The sequence below is a fragment of the Hyperolius riggenbachi genome, chromosome 1 (genome assembly GCF_040937935.1).
Source record: "Hyperolius riggenbachi isolate aHypRig1 chromosome 1, aHypRig1.pri, whole genome shotgun sequence".
Classification (NCBI taxonomy): Eukaryota; Metazoa; Chordata; class Amphibia; order Anura; family Hyperoliidae; genus Hyperolius; species Hyperolius riggenbachi.
The window spans coordinates 209,172,765-209,185,939 of record NC_090646.1 but is presented as its reverse complement, the minus strand read 5'-3'; the positions used below and the strand labels follow the sequence as shown (position 1 = coordinate 209,185,939).

The following is a 13,175-nucleotide window of genomic DNA, read 5'->3' as shown; positions in this document are numbered from 1 at the left end:
GCTCCAGGGGCTAGTGTAGCCTAATTGGCTACACTGGGCCTGCTGACTGTGATGTAGAGGGTCAAAGTTGACCCTCATGGTGCATTATGGGGCGAACCGAACTTCCGCAAAACTTCGCCTGCGAGACGCGAACGCGAACCACTGAAGTTCGCATGGAACCGTTCGCAGGCGAACCGTTCGGCCCAACTCTAATACTTGTTCAGGGTCTATGGCAAAAAGTATTACAGACACAGAATCAGTGGGACAACCAGGGAACTTGATTTAATTAAAGAAAATAAATGTGTCATCCTCTATATCCCTTTCAGTTCAGGTGCCCTTTAATTTACAGATCCTAGTCTATCTATATACACCTATTAGTCGTTTAAAATGGACAATCAGAATAGACCTGACACTCTGAATCTAAGTGATCTAAATATTTCTTGCATGATTACAGATGATCGTCATTACACAATTATGAAACACTGACAAATTTGTCTCAGCACTTTACAGAATACACTGATCATTGTTTCCCTCAATTAAGCTCACAGATGATCTGGCCACCTTTTGTCAGAAATGTACTCTAGGGTGTCACAGGAAGGATATGACAAGTCAGATAACTTTAGCTGTATGTCAAACTAATTGGTGTAAAGTGATAGTCGGTAGCAGAGTTGCAAGGCAATGGAATCTGTTTATGACTATTACTAAATAAAGAACAAATGGATCATCTTGTGAGGCCATATTTCAGGATGCTGGCAGTACTTCCAATTCTCCTGGCAAACAGTAGGAGGTGAATGCTACATATAACTATTTCCCACATTCATAGAAGCAAATGTAAACAAGGAAGATAAATCTCTTCAGTGTACCTTTCACTTAAATTGTAAGTTGTATGTGTATATATATATACACACAACAATATATGTAAAGAAAAATATCAAACTGCCAAGAAATAAGTTCCATTATCAAAATATTTTACTAGCATTACTACTGAAGGACTTTCTTTTATCTACACAAAAAAATATCAGTCTGGCCCAGTAGAGCATTGTGGGTGTGATGTAATCTATAACATGTAAACTATTGGTTTGGGGAAAGGGAGAATAGGAACATGCATGTAGCATATCACAAGAAAGAAGCCAAAGGACTAAAATGGCTGCCCCATTATAGAAAAGTTAAAAAAAAGTTAGCCGTTTATTTTTGTATTAGCAAGCCTCATCAGGGTCCATATGCAATTAACTTTTCTCTCCTGAGTATTCTCCTAGGATATAGTTTGTCATATTCTATCCATAATAACCTTTCAGCACTATGTAATTGAAAAAAGTATCAAAATGTAGGTGGAAAATAACTATCAATACTATTTTAAGTATTTTCTTGCTGGTGGTTTAAAAGGCAAATACCATTTAGGAGAAAACTCAGGAGAAAAAGTTAATTGCATATGAATGTTATTTTTATTATTCTGATTGTTTCTGATTGACTCTTAGATTTCTCTTAACTCTGTCCTTTACCTTTAAACAAATGTTTCAGTGGTCACTATGGAACGCTCCTCTCTTCGTCTACATCCCACCGTACAACTCAGTGTTAGATTCCATCTGACAACTCTAAGGCATTTTCGGCCAGTTTGGTGAGCTAGTTGAGTTTCACCCTCACCTCCTCCACTCTTTTCACTTTGTCTAGAGAATGGGAAAATCAGAACCAACATAAATAGGAAGACATTAAGAATGAATTTCTAGGCTAAATACAAAAGTACCTTTGCTTCTAGAAAATAACTTATCATATAAATTATGGCGAAAATATTATTTGGATAGATATACTTTGCAGATCCAACATTACTGAAACCTATTAAATTATTGTTATAGCAGTTTACGGCCCACGTGTGTCTGCCATTCAGAATATAGTCCTAGAGCACAGGTGTCAAACTCATAAGATGGCCCTCCTTGCCATCTTATGTGGCCCTTGAGAGCTTCAAACTTCCTTACCATCCAGAAGTTGAGTGGTGTTTCTGGTTGAAACATTATCAGATTGAGCCTAGGTGCAGCAACTAGTGTTGGGCGAACACCTGGATGTTCGGGTTCGGGCCAAACAGGCCGAACATGGGCCAGATGTTCGGCATGTTCGGCCCGAACGCCGAACTCAATGGAAGTCAATGGGACCCCCGAACATGCCCATTTTGGGGGCCCTATGGGGTCACAGGCATAAGGGGGGAGCATGCCCCGATCGCGGGGGGGGGGGGGGTCGGAAATTCCCCCCACCCCCTCCGCTAGCGCTCCCCCCTCTGCCCGCTTCCCCATACAAAAAGTTTAAGGCAAGTTAAATAGTACTTGGTGGCTGGCACTGGCGTGAGGAGGAGGAGGAGTCCGAGTAGCAGAGTGACGCGTTGAGGCCGGGCAGCGGGCGGTTCAGCGGTAGTACCCTTGTGGTACTTCCGCCCTTTCTCTGACCTCACGTCCTCTACGTGATGACGCATACGAGGGTACGCGTGACGCGTACCCTCGTATGCAGAGGACGTGAGGTCAGAGAAAGGGCGGAAGTACCACAAGGGTACTACCGCTGAACCGCCCGCTGCCCGGCCTCAACGCGTCACTCTCCTACTCTGACTCCTCCTCACTCCACTGCCAGTGCCAGCCACCAAGTACTATTTAACTTGCCTTAAACTTTTGTATGGGGAAGCGGGCAGAGGGGGGAGCGCTAGCGGAGGGGGTGGGGGGAATTTCCGACCCCCCCCCCCCCCCCCGCGATCGGGGCATGCTCCCCCCTTATGCCTGCGACCCCATAGGGGGGCCGTATTGCGGCATGTTCGGGCGAACAGGGCCCTGTTCGGCCGAACAGGGGCCCTGTTCGGCCCTGTTCGGCGGCCATTTAGGAGTTCGGGGCGAACCCGAACTTAAAACAGGGTGATGTTCTGCAGAACCAGAACAGTGGCGAACACTGTTCGCCCAACACTAGCAGCAACATCCCACAGGGTACCTCTGCAAAATTAGCATGGGGCCCCCTTCCTTGGATCCAAATGACCCCCGTGGCTGATAAAACACACACCTGCTCCAGCATTGCACTTTGTCTTTTCTGTTCTTCCCAGTAGCTCTCCAACACGTGGCATGCATTCAGAGCCAGAGGTATGCAGCATGCTGGCTGTCAGGAAAAGTAGAGGAGACCCAAATAAGCATCGGAGCAGGTAAATATTACTTGCTCCACCGGGCTACTCTGCAGAAGGAGGAAGAGCAGGGATCCAGGCCCCTCACAGTCACTATAGTTACGCCACATTATTTGAGAAACAATTTGGCCTGTGACAATGCTTTAGATTTATGCCGCTTACATAATTTAGTTTGACACCCCTGTCCTAGAGGCTGAGGTAATCGATCAGGAATGATTGGTCGTGCCCATTAGCAGCCAAATTCCCACTAACCAATTTTTATATTTTGTTGAAAAGGATGCATCAACAACTGAATACTAATAAATACAACTATATCTATTTCCCTTAAAGCGGACCCAAACCAAAAATGTATTCAATTCAAAATATTTAGTTGCACCACTCTGACACATACAAATATAAATAAATACTCCTTCAAGCCTATGAGCATTTCAGTGCATGCTTTTCACCCTCTCTTTGCATAACTAGGGTTATACAGGTGGCAGCCATTAGCAATTCCTCCTTTGCTGGACACCATCTACTCCACCAGTTTGCCGGATTATTTGCCGGCAATATGAAAGGAAGGGAGGGGTTACTCCAATAAATGTAAAATATTTTATATTTGTCATCATGCAGCTGAAAAAAGGCTGCTATTTATTATTATAATTTAGAAAATAGATTTTATTTCTGAAATCGTGTATTTTTAGTTTGGGTCCACTTTAAAGCAGGGGTCTCAAACTCGCGGCCCGCGGGCCATTTGCGGCCCTCGATACAATATTTTGTGGCCCTTGCTGGCAAAAGCTTCCTTATAGTTCGCTTCAGTGCTCCCAAGTAATCCGCCGCATCCCCGCCGCTAAACGAGGGCTGCAGAGCCCCCAAATCACCCGGGGGGCAATCCGCCGGCATTTCCTGGAAGGGGCAGAGCTTTAAGCTTCAGCTCTGCCCCTCCTGTCGTCAATCGCCGCCTCTCCCCGCCCCTCTCTGTGAAGGGAGAGTGAGAGGGGCGGGCAGAGGCGGCGATGCACCACGATTGTGAAATTCCTTATGCAGCCCAGCCTCATCCTGACTTTGCCTCCTGCGGCCCCCCAGGTAAATTGAGTTTGAGACCCCTGCCTTAAAGAAACTCTGAAGTAACTTCATTAGCACTAATGCCCTACTTAAAACGCTCCATCCTGGTGGCTGAAATCTCTATTAAACCCCCCGAAATCCCTGGTGGGAGATTTGGGCAGCGCTTCCTAGTAGAGGCAGAGCTTTGGGCTGTAGCTCTGCCTCTACTCCCGTCAATCGGCGCTGATCACCGCCTCTCCCTGCCCCTCTCAGTCTTCCTTTACTGAGAGTGGCGGGGAGGAGGCGGCAATTAGCGCTGATTAGAATGGAGGCAGAGCTACAGCCCAAAGCTCTGCCTCCCCAGGGGGTTTAACCTCCTGAGCGATAATCCCGAGCTGAGCTCGGGGTATATCGCGCAGGAGGATTTCTCAGGCCCTGGTGGGCCGATTTGCATAATTTTTTTTTGTTACACGCAGCTAGCACTTTGCTAGCTGCGTGTAACTTCCGATCGCCGCCGCCGCTCGCCGCCGATCCGCCGCCGCTCGCCGTGCCGTGCAGTCCCCCTCCGCGACCCCTTGCGCAGCCTGGCCAATCAGTGCCAGGCAGCGCTGAGGGGTGGATCTGGACTCCCTCCGACGTCACGACGTCCATGACGTCGGTGACGTCATCCCGCCCCGTCGCCATGGCGACCGGGGAAGCCCAGCAGGAAATCCCGTTCTGAACGGGATTTCCTGCTTACTCTGATCGCCGAAGGCGATCGGAGTGGGTGGGGGGATGCCGCTGCGCTGCGGCTATCATGTAGCGAGCCCTGGGCTCGCTACATGATTTAAAAAATAAAATTTTTTAAAAAAATAGTGCTGCGCCACCTCCTGGGCGATATAATTGTATCGCCCAGAGGGATAATAGCGATTTCAGCCGCAGGGATGCTGCATTTTAGGTAGGGCATTAGTGCTAATGAAGTTACTTAAGTAAAAATGTTTTTTTTCATGTACAGATGTACAGATACCTGTGAATTACAGAAAATAACATTTGTGAAACATTACAAGCTTATAAAAACAAAATCCACACAATGTATACATTAATTCCTAGCCTTAGTGCAGCTTCCACAAGTACATACCACATTGCAGACCTTACCCAGCCAGGATCAGTTGCAGCAGCAACCACACCAAAAGACCCCTTTGCCACCTGATGCAAAAAGTTTATTCCCATTCCCTCCATGCCCTCTGCACAGTGTGCCAGGTGCCCACGCACAGATTTAGCATCCAGACTATCACGGCACTGGATCCACTTGCTTTATCCAAGTCCCCCACGGCAACAAGCTAGTGATACCTGTAAGGAATAACCAGAATGTAAGTACAATCCCTTTTGCACAGTGGCCCATATGCAATTCTCTTTTTTACCTGAGTTTTCTCCTAGGTGATATTTTCTCAACTTGTAAATAAAATACATTTTAAATAACCAGCAAGCAAGAACATACTAAAAATAATTTTGATAGTAGTTTTCCAACTACTTTTTTGTATTTTTGAAAATTCTGAAACGTTATTTTAAATACACGATGAAAAATGATCCACTAGGAGAAATCTTAGGAGAAAATGTTAATTGCATATGGGCCAATGTGTCTTTCTCTGTTCTCGCTTTCTTCAAAATAAGAAATAGAAGGTGAAAATGAAGACGAAGTTTTGCATCTGCTTTGAGAATGTACAGAACTTTTTTCCTCAGTTGTACCTGGCAATAAGTTAAACACAGAATGTAAATTCCCTGTTGTGCAGCCTGTAGCCTGCTCCAATCATCACATTCCATCTCTCCAGCCTCCCCAGACGAAGTCTATACATTTACCGCATCTGAAATGTAAACAGATCTTCACATTTTCTATTACCCTACATACACTTAGCATATAATGTAAATGTGTGCCTTTTTAGACTTGCTTTATAGGTGACACAAAACCTTTATTATTGGCTGTAATGGAAACATAATGCACTAGTTAACTGAAAAAAATCTCAAGTTATGTAGGCAGCAGAAAGTCACCTCCAGTAAAAGTGTTGCATGAAAACTGCCTCAGCCTCAGGGTACCTGCTGCCTGGCTCTCCCTTCTTTCCAGGCTAAATATAACGGCTGGTATCTTCATTCTCTAGGCCTGTGCTGTATGTGAGCCTGTGAAGATGTACTCTAGTGTGTCCCATTGTACAGCACGCTGAGCCTATAGTAGCTTCACTACTAGAGGTCAGATGCAGTTTGAACTGGGCCAATGAAATGCACTACTTGTTGACATTTATCGGCTAAGCTCCAAACTGCATACAGTTTGCATTACATTTGCATGCAAGATGGAATTATTAGCATTTCATTGACTATCTCTACTCAGCACATGTATTGGAGCATGGGGATGAGCAAAACATTTGTCTAACATGCAAAATCTCCACTGATCCAAGGAAGGAAATGAGCCTATAAAAGTCACCACCTTCTGGTCAGGTGCCAATCTAGCAACTGATTGCTTAGCAACTGCCAGCTTTAATAGTCTTAATTTATTTTACTCTTTGGGTTTATAGGAAGGTAGCCCAGAACGTATGAGAAATGTTGGATTTTATAACGGTGATAAAGGTGATAAGGTGATAAAGTATGAACTCACTGACCAACAGCAACCTGGGGCTGTTTTTTACTGCTTATTTTCCCAAGCACGAGACTTTGCACCTGCTGCTGTCTGCTTTTGAATGTAACACTTCCAAACACTGTTTGCACACACTGTACTACTACTGTACTCTTGTAGTGTGCAGTACAGAAATCCCTGAAAGTTGCTGCTTTCTATTGCACCTGCCCCAGCGTACTAGCCTATTTCTCGCACCAACCAATGAATATGGGTAAAAGGGGTTAGGTTAGTGTTAGGGATTAGGAGGAGGATAGCGTTAGGCACTAGAAGTGGTAGATTAGTGCTGGGCATTAGGAGAGGGGTTAGTGTTAGGCAATAAGAAGGAAGAGGCTAGTGTTGGGCATTAGGAGGGGGTTTGTGTTAGGCAATAAGAAGGGAGGGGTTAGTGTTAGGCATTAGGAGGAGTGTTAGTGTTAGGCACTAGAAGTGGTAGATTAGTGTTAGGCATTAGGAGGAGGGTTAGAGTTAGGCAATAAGAGGGAAGGGGTTAGTGTAAGGCATTAGGAGGGGTGTTAGTGTTAGGCACTAGGAGGGTGGTGGTGTTAGACAAGGAAAGGTTAGTGTGAGAGTAGGAGACAGGTGAGTCAGTGTAATGTATGTTGGTTTGATGACGTAGGACAATTCGACAGACAGAATAATGATGGGAATGTAGGTTTCTTAGACGATGTAGGCTATTTCATCGGAGCACCCCTCCTAATGAAGCAAGTAAAACTGGAACCTGCCATGCCTGTTTAACCACTTGCCGACCGCCCACAGCCCATGGGCGGCGGCAAAGTGGACGCCTAAAGGACCGCAATACGCCTTCAGGCGGCGCGTCCTTTAGGCATGCCGGGGGAGCGATCGCGTCATTGATGACGCGCGCTTCCCCCGGCAACTGGCTCCGCCCACCCGCCGTAACATCCCGCCGGCCATACGGAAGCGCCGGCGGGATGTTAACCCCGCGATCGCCGCTACAAAGTGTATAATACACTTTGTAATGTATACAAAGTGTATTATACAGGCTGCCTCCTGCCCTGGTGGTCCCAGTGTCCGAGGGACCACCAGGGCAGGCTGCAGCCACCCTAGTCTGCACCAAGCACACTGATTTCCCCCCCCCATGCCCCCTGATTGCCCACAGCACCCCTCAGACCCCCCCCTGCCCACCCCCCAGACCCCTGTTTGCACCCAATCACCCCCCTAATAACCCATCAATCACTCCCTGTCACTATCTGTCAACGCTATTTTTTTTTTACCCCCCCCCCCTGCCCCCTGCCCCCTCCTTCCCTGTAATAACCCACTGATCACCTCTCAATCACCTGCCAATCACCTATCACCCATCAATCACCCCCTGTCACTGCCGCCCAACAATCAGCCCCTAACCTGCCCCTTGCGGGCAAACTGATCACCCACCCACACCAATAGATCGCCCGCAGATCCAACATCAGATCACCACCCAAGCGCAGTGTTTCCATCTATTCTCTCCTCTAAACACCCACTAATTACCCATCAATCACCCCCTATCACCACCTGTCACTGTTACCCATCAGATCAGACCCTAATCTGCCCCTTGCGGGCACCCAATCACCCGCCTACACGCTCAGATTGCCCTCAGACCCCCCCTTATCAATTCACCAGGGCATTATTTACATCTGTCCTTCCCTGTAATAACCCACTGATCACCTGTCAATCACCTATCAATCACCCATCAATCACCCCCTGTCACTGCCACCCATCAATCACCCGCTGTCACTGCCACCCATCAATCAGCCCCTAACCTGCCCCTTGCGGGCAATCTGATCACCCACCCACACCAATAGATCGCCCGCAGATCCGACGTCCGATCACCTCCCAAGTGCAGTGTTCACATCTGTTCTCTACCCTAAACACCCACTAATTACCCATCAATCACCCCCTGTCACTGCTACCTATCAGATTAGACCCCTATCTGCCCCTAGGGCACTCAATCACCCGCCCACACCCTCAGAATGCCCTCAGACCCCAGCCCTGATCACCTCGCCAGTGCATTGCTTGCATCTATTCCCCCCTCTAATCACACCTTGAGACACCCATCAATCACCTCCTGTCACCCCCTAGCACACCTACCCATCAGATCAGGCCCTAATTTGCCCCGTGTGGGCTCCTGATCACTCGGCCAAACCCTCAGATCCCCCTCAGACCCCCTTCCGATCACCTCCCCAGTGCATTGATTGCATCTATTTTCCCCTCTAACCACCCCCTGAGACACCCATCAATCACCTCCTGTCACCCCCCTAGCACTCCTATCCATCAGATCAGGCCCAATACAACCTGTCATCTAAAAGGCCCCCCTGCTTATGACCGGTTCCACAAAATTCGCCCCCTCATAGACCACCTGTCATCAAAATTTGCAGATGCTTATACCCCTGAACAGTCATTTTGAGACATTTGGTTTCCAGGCTACTAACGGTTTTGGGCCCGTAAAATGCCAGGGCGGTATAGGAACCCCACAAGTGACCCCATTTTAGAAAAAAAGACACCCCAAGGTATTCTGTTAGGTGTATGACGAGTTCATAGAAGATTTTATTTTTTGTCAAAAGTTAGCGGAAATTGATTTTTATTGGTTTTTTTTCACAAAGTGTCATTTTTCACTAACTTGTGACAAAAAATAAAATCTTCTATGAACTCGCCATACACCTAACGGAATACCTTGGGGTGTCTTCTTTCTAAAATGGGGTCACTTGTGGGGTTCCTATACTGCCCTGGCATTTTAGGGGCCCTAAACCGCGAGGAGTAGTCTAGAAAACAAATGCCTCAAAATGACCCGTGAATAGGACGTTGGGCCCCTTAGCGCACCTAGGCTGCAAAAAGGAAACTCAGGAAAAGTAGTATAATGTGTTTTGGGGTGTATTTTTACACATACCCATGCTGGGTGGGAGAAATTTCTATGTAAATGGTCAATTGTGTGTAAAACAAATCAAACAATTGTCATTTACAGAGATATTTCTCCCACTTAGCATGGGTATGTGTAAAAATACACCCCAAAACACATTATACTACTTCTCCTGAGTACGGCGGTACCACATGTGTGGCACTTTTTTACACCCTAAGTACGCTAAGGGGCCCAAAGTCCAATGAGTACCTTTAGGATTTCACAGGTCATTTTGCGACATTTGGTTTCAAGACTACTCCTCACGGTTTAGGGCCCCTAAAATGCCAGGGCAGTATAGTAACCTCACAAATGACCCCATTCTAGAAAGAAGACACCCAAAGGTATTCCGTTAGGAGTATGGTGAGTTCATAGAAGATTTTATTTTTTGTCAAAAGTTAGCGGAAAATTGATTTTTATTGTTTTTTTCACAAAGTGTCATTTTCCACTAACTTGTGACAAAAAATAAAATCTTCTATGAACTCACCATACTCCTAACGGAATACCTTGGGGTGTCTTCTTTCTAAAATGGGGTCATTTGTGGGGTTCCTATACTGCCCTGGCATTTTAGGGGCCCTAAACCGTGAGGAGTAGTCTGGAAATCAAATTCCGCAAAATGACTTGTGAAATCCTAAAGGTACTCATTGGACTTTGGGCCCTTTAGCGCAGTTAGGGTGCAAAAAAGTGCCACACATGTGGTATCGCCGTACTCGGGAGAAGTAGTACAATGTGTTTTGGGGTGTATTTTTACACATACCCATGCTGGGTGGGAGAAATAACTCTGTAAATGGACAATTGTGTGTAAAACAAATGAAAAAATTGTCATTTACAGAGATATTTCTCCCACCCAGCATGGGTATGTGTAAAAATACACCCCAAAACACATTCTACTACTTCTCTTGAGTACGGCAATACCACATGTGTGGCACTTTTTTGCAGCCTAACTGCGCTAAGGGGCCCAAAGTCCAATGAGCACCTTTATAAAATATAATAAAAAGTAAAAATCGCAGGAGCAATCAAATAGCACCAAAAGAAAGCTTTATTAGTGACAAGAAAAGGAGCCAAAATTCATTTAGGTGGTAGGTTGTATGAGCGAGCAATAAACCGTGAAAGCTGCAGTGGTCTGAATGGAAAAAAAGTGGCCGGTCCTTAAGGGGTAGAAAGACTGTGGTCCTCAAGTGGTTAATGCAATACAATATGTGGCTATGGTATTTGGCTAATGCATCAATGCGCCTATCACATTACATCTATCTACTAATTCTTACATTATAGGTGTCTGGATTCAGTGCTGAATCATTCGGTAGTTATAGTTAATAAAGATATTACAATTGTATGTACCAGTGTTTGTTCTGATAAAAGATGCAGAGGCAAACCCAGGATTTTCAAGGGGGGATTTCTGAAAGATATCTCTCAGCCACACACAATATAGTAATACTAGCTGACCCGCGGCGTAGCATACGCCACATAAGAGGGTAGAGGGCAGGAAGGGGGTATTGGGCACAGTGCTGGGGAGGGGGGTTGGACCCCCCTCACCTGGGTCCCCCATGTGCACTCCCCCTCCAGCTTAAGCTCAGCAAGACCCCCCCCCACCTTGGTCCCCCATGTGCACTCCCCCTCCAGCTTAAGCTCAGCAAGACTCCTGCTTAAGCACAGTAGCAGCCGCCACTATTAGTAAGAGGCAGCGGGCGGGGATGACTCACCTCTACCGCGTTCCAGCGTACGTTCCACTGTCGTCACTTCCTGCAATGCCACACACTGGCCTCAATTCACGGAGCATTATCAAACGTTTATCAAACACTTTATCAAACGTTTGATAATTTACCTCATGGGTAAAATCTCATTTTAAATTTACTAAGGTGTTATATATTTATCAAATGTTTTACCGATAAAACATTCAACAAATATATAACACCTTAGTCAATTCAAAATGAGATTTTACCCATGAGGTAAATTATCAAACGTTTGATAAAGTGTTTGATAAACGTTTGATAATGCTCCGTGAATTGAGGCCACTGTATTGGTGTAATTTGCCTTTTTAAAACAGAAGGAAATCTGCAATAATACAGCTATAAGTGAACATTTGTGGTTACCCTCAATGCACTGCTACTAAATATGCAAATTACCCCTTTTCCCTGTTGGTAAGCCAAGCAAGCATCCAGAACCACTGGTGTTTAGCAATCATATAACTTTACATTTTACATTGTCATATCAAACCCACATGTGCCAGCCTGTTTCAGACTTTTGACCCTCATCCATACATAGCAGGGATTGATACAGCTGAATGAGATAGGGCTTGGACCAGTACAACAGAGTAACCAAGCAGCTCAGGGTGACCCAAACCACTCGTAATGTATAGGGGATAAAAGGGACCAAAAAGACCTCCTACTAAAAAAAGCAAAGCTTGGTGTAATCTGCCTTCCTAAAACAGAAAGAAATATGCAATTACTCAGCTATAAGTGAACATTTGTGATTATCCACAATGTACCGCTACTAAATATGCAAATTATTTCTTTTCACCCTTAGTAAGCCAAGCAAGCCTATAGCTTTAAGTTTTGCACAGTCATATCAAACCCACATGTGACAGCCTATTTCAGACCTTAAGTTCTCATCACTACATAGGCTATCATTCAGAAAGGTTTTTTTGCATGTGGAAATGCTTAAAACAGCTGACTTTCCCGCACACGTAGCAAAATCTGCATTCATAAAGGCTCCTTCCACATCAAAAGCTGATATTACTGAGCAGAGCGATAAATCACCGCCTTGTGCGGTGATTGTTGTAAAAAATGTAGCAAAACGTTAATTCATAAAGATCACCGCAAGCGGTGTGAGGTCGGGAAGTACCGCTCCCTCTGATGTGGCGATAACAATGCTAAGTGAATGGAGACACAGAGACCTCCCAGGCAGCGGCAGGAGAGCGGAACAGGGAGAAATGTATTAACTCGGCAGCTTCCGTGTCTCCGCAAGCCTACCGCCAGCCTAGTTCGGGGAATCTCCGCACTGCTACCACACCGGGACACTTTTTTATGAATCAGCAGCCAGAAGTCTAAAACACTGTCAGCGGTGTTTTCCCACACTGATTCTCCATACCATCAGCATTTTCATGAATGATAGCTATCGCAGAGATTGATATGGCTGTATGAGATAGGGCTTGGACCAGTACAACAGAGTAGCCAAGCAGCTTAGGGTGACCCAAACTTCTAAGAATGTATAGGGGGGTAAAAGAGACCAAAAATCCCTTCTACTAAAAAAAGCAAAGCTTGGTATAATTTTCCTTCTTAAAACAGAAGCAAATCTGCAATAATTCCGCTATAAGTGAACATTTGTGGTTACCCACAATGCACTGCTACTGAGTATGCAAATGATTCCTCTTTGCCCTTGGTTTGACATGACACTACTTCTTCTTCTTGCTTGGACCAGCCCCTTCTACTTGCTTGGACCGGCCCTGGGGGCAGGGCACTACTTCTTCTTCTTGTTTGAAGGTTGAGGCACTTACTCTATTATATATA

At 45.7% G+C, this 13,175-nt stretch overlaps 1 protein-coding gene across 1 annotated transcript in view; it reads left to right on the top strand.

Annotated features, from left to right (window-relative positions):
• Positions 1 to 13,175, top strand: part of LOC137571199 (uncharacterized) — a 104,890-nt gene that overhangs the window by 45,246 nt on the left and 46,469 nt on the right. The window lies entirely within an intron of this gene.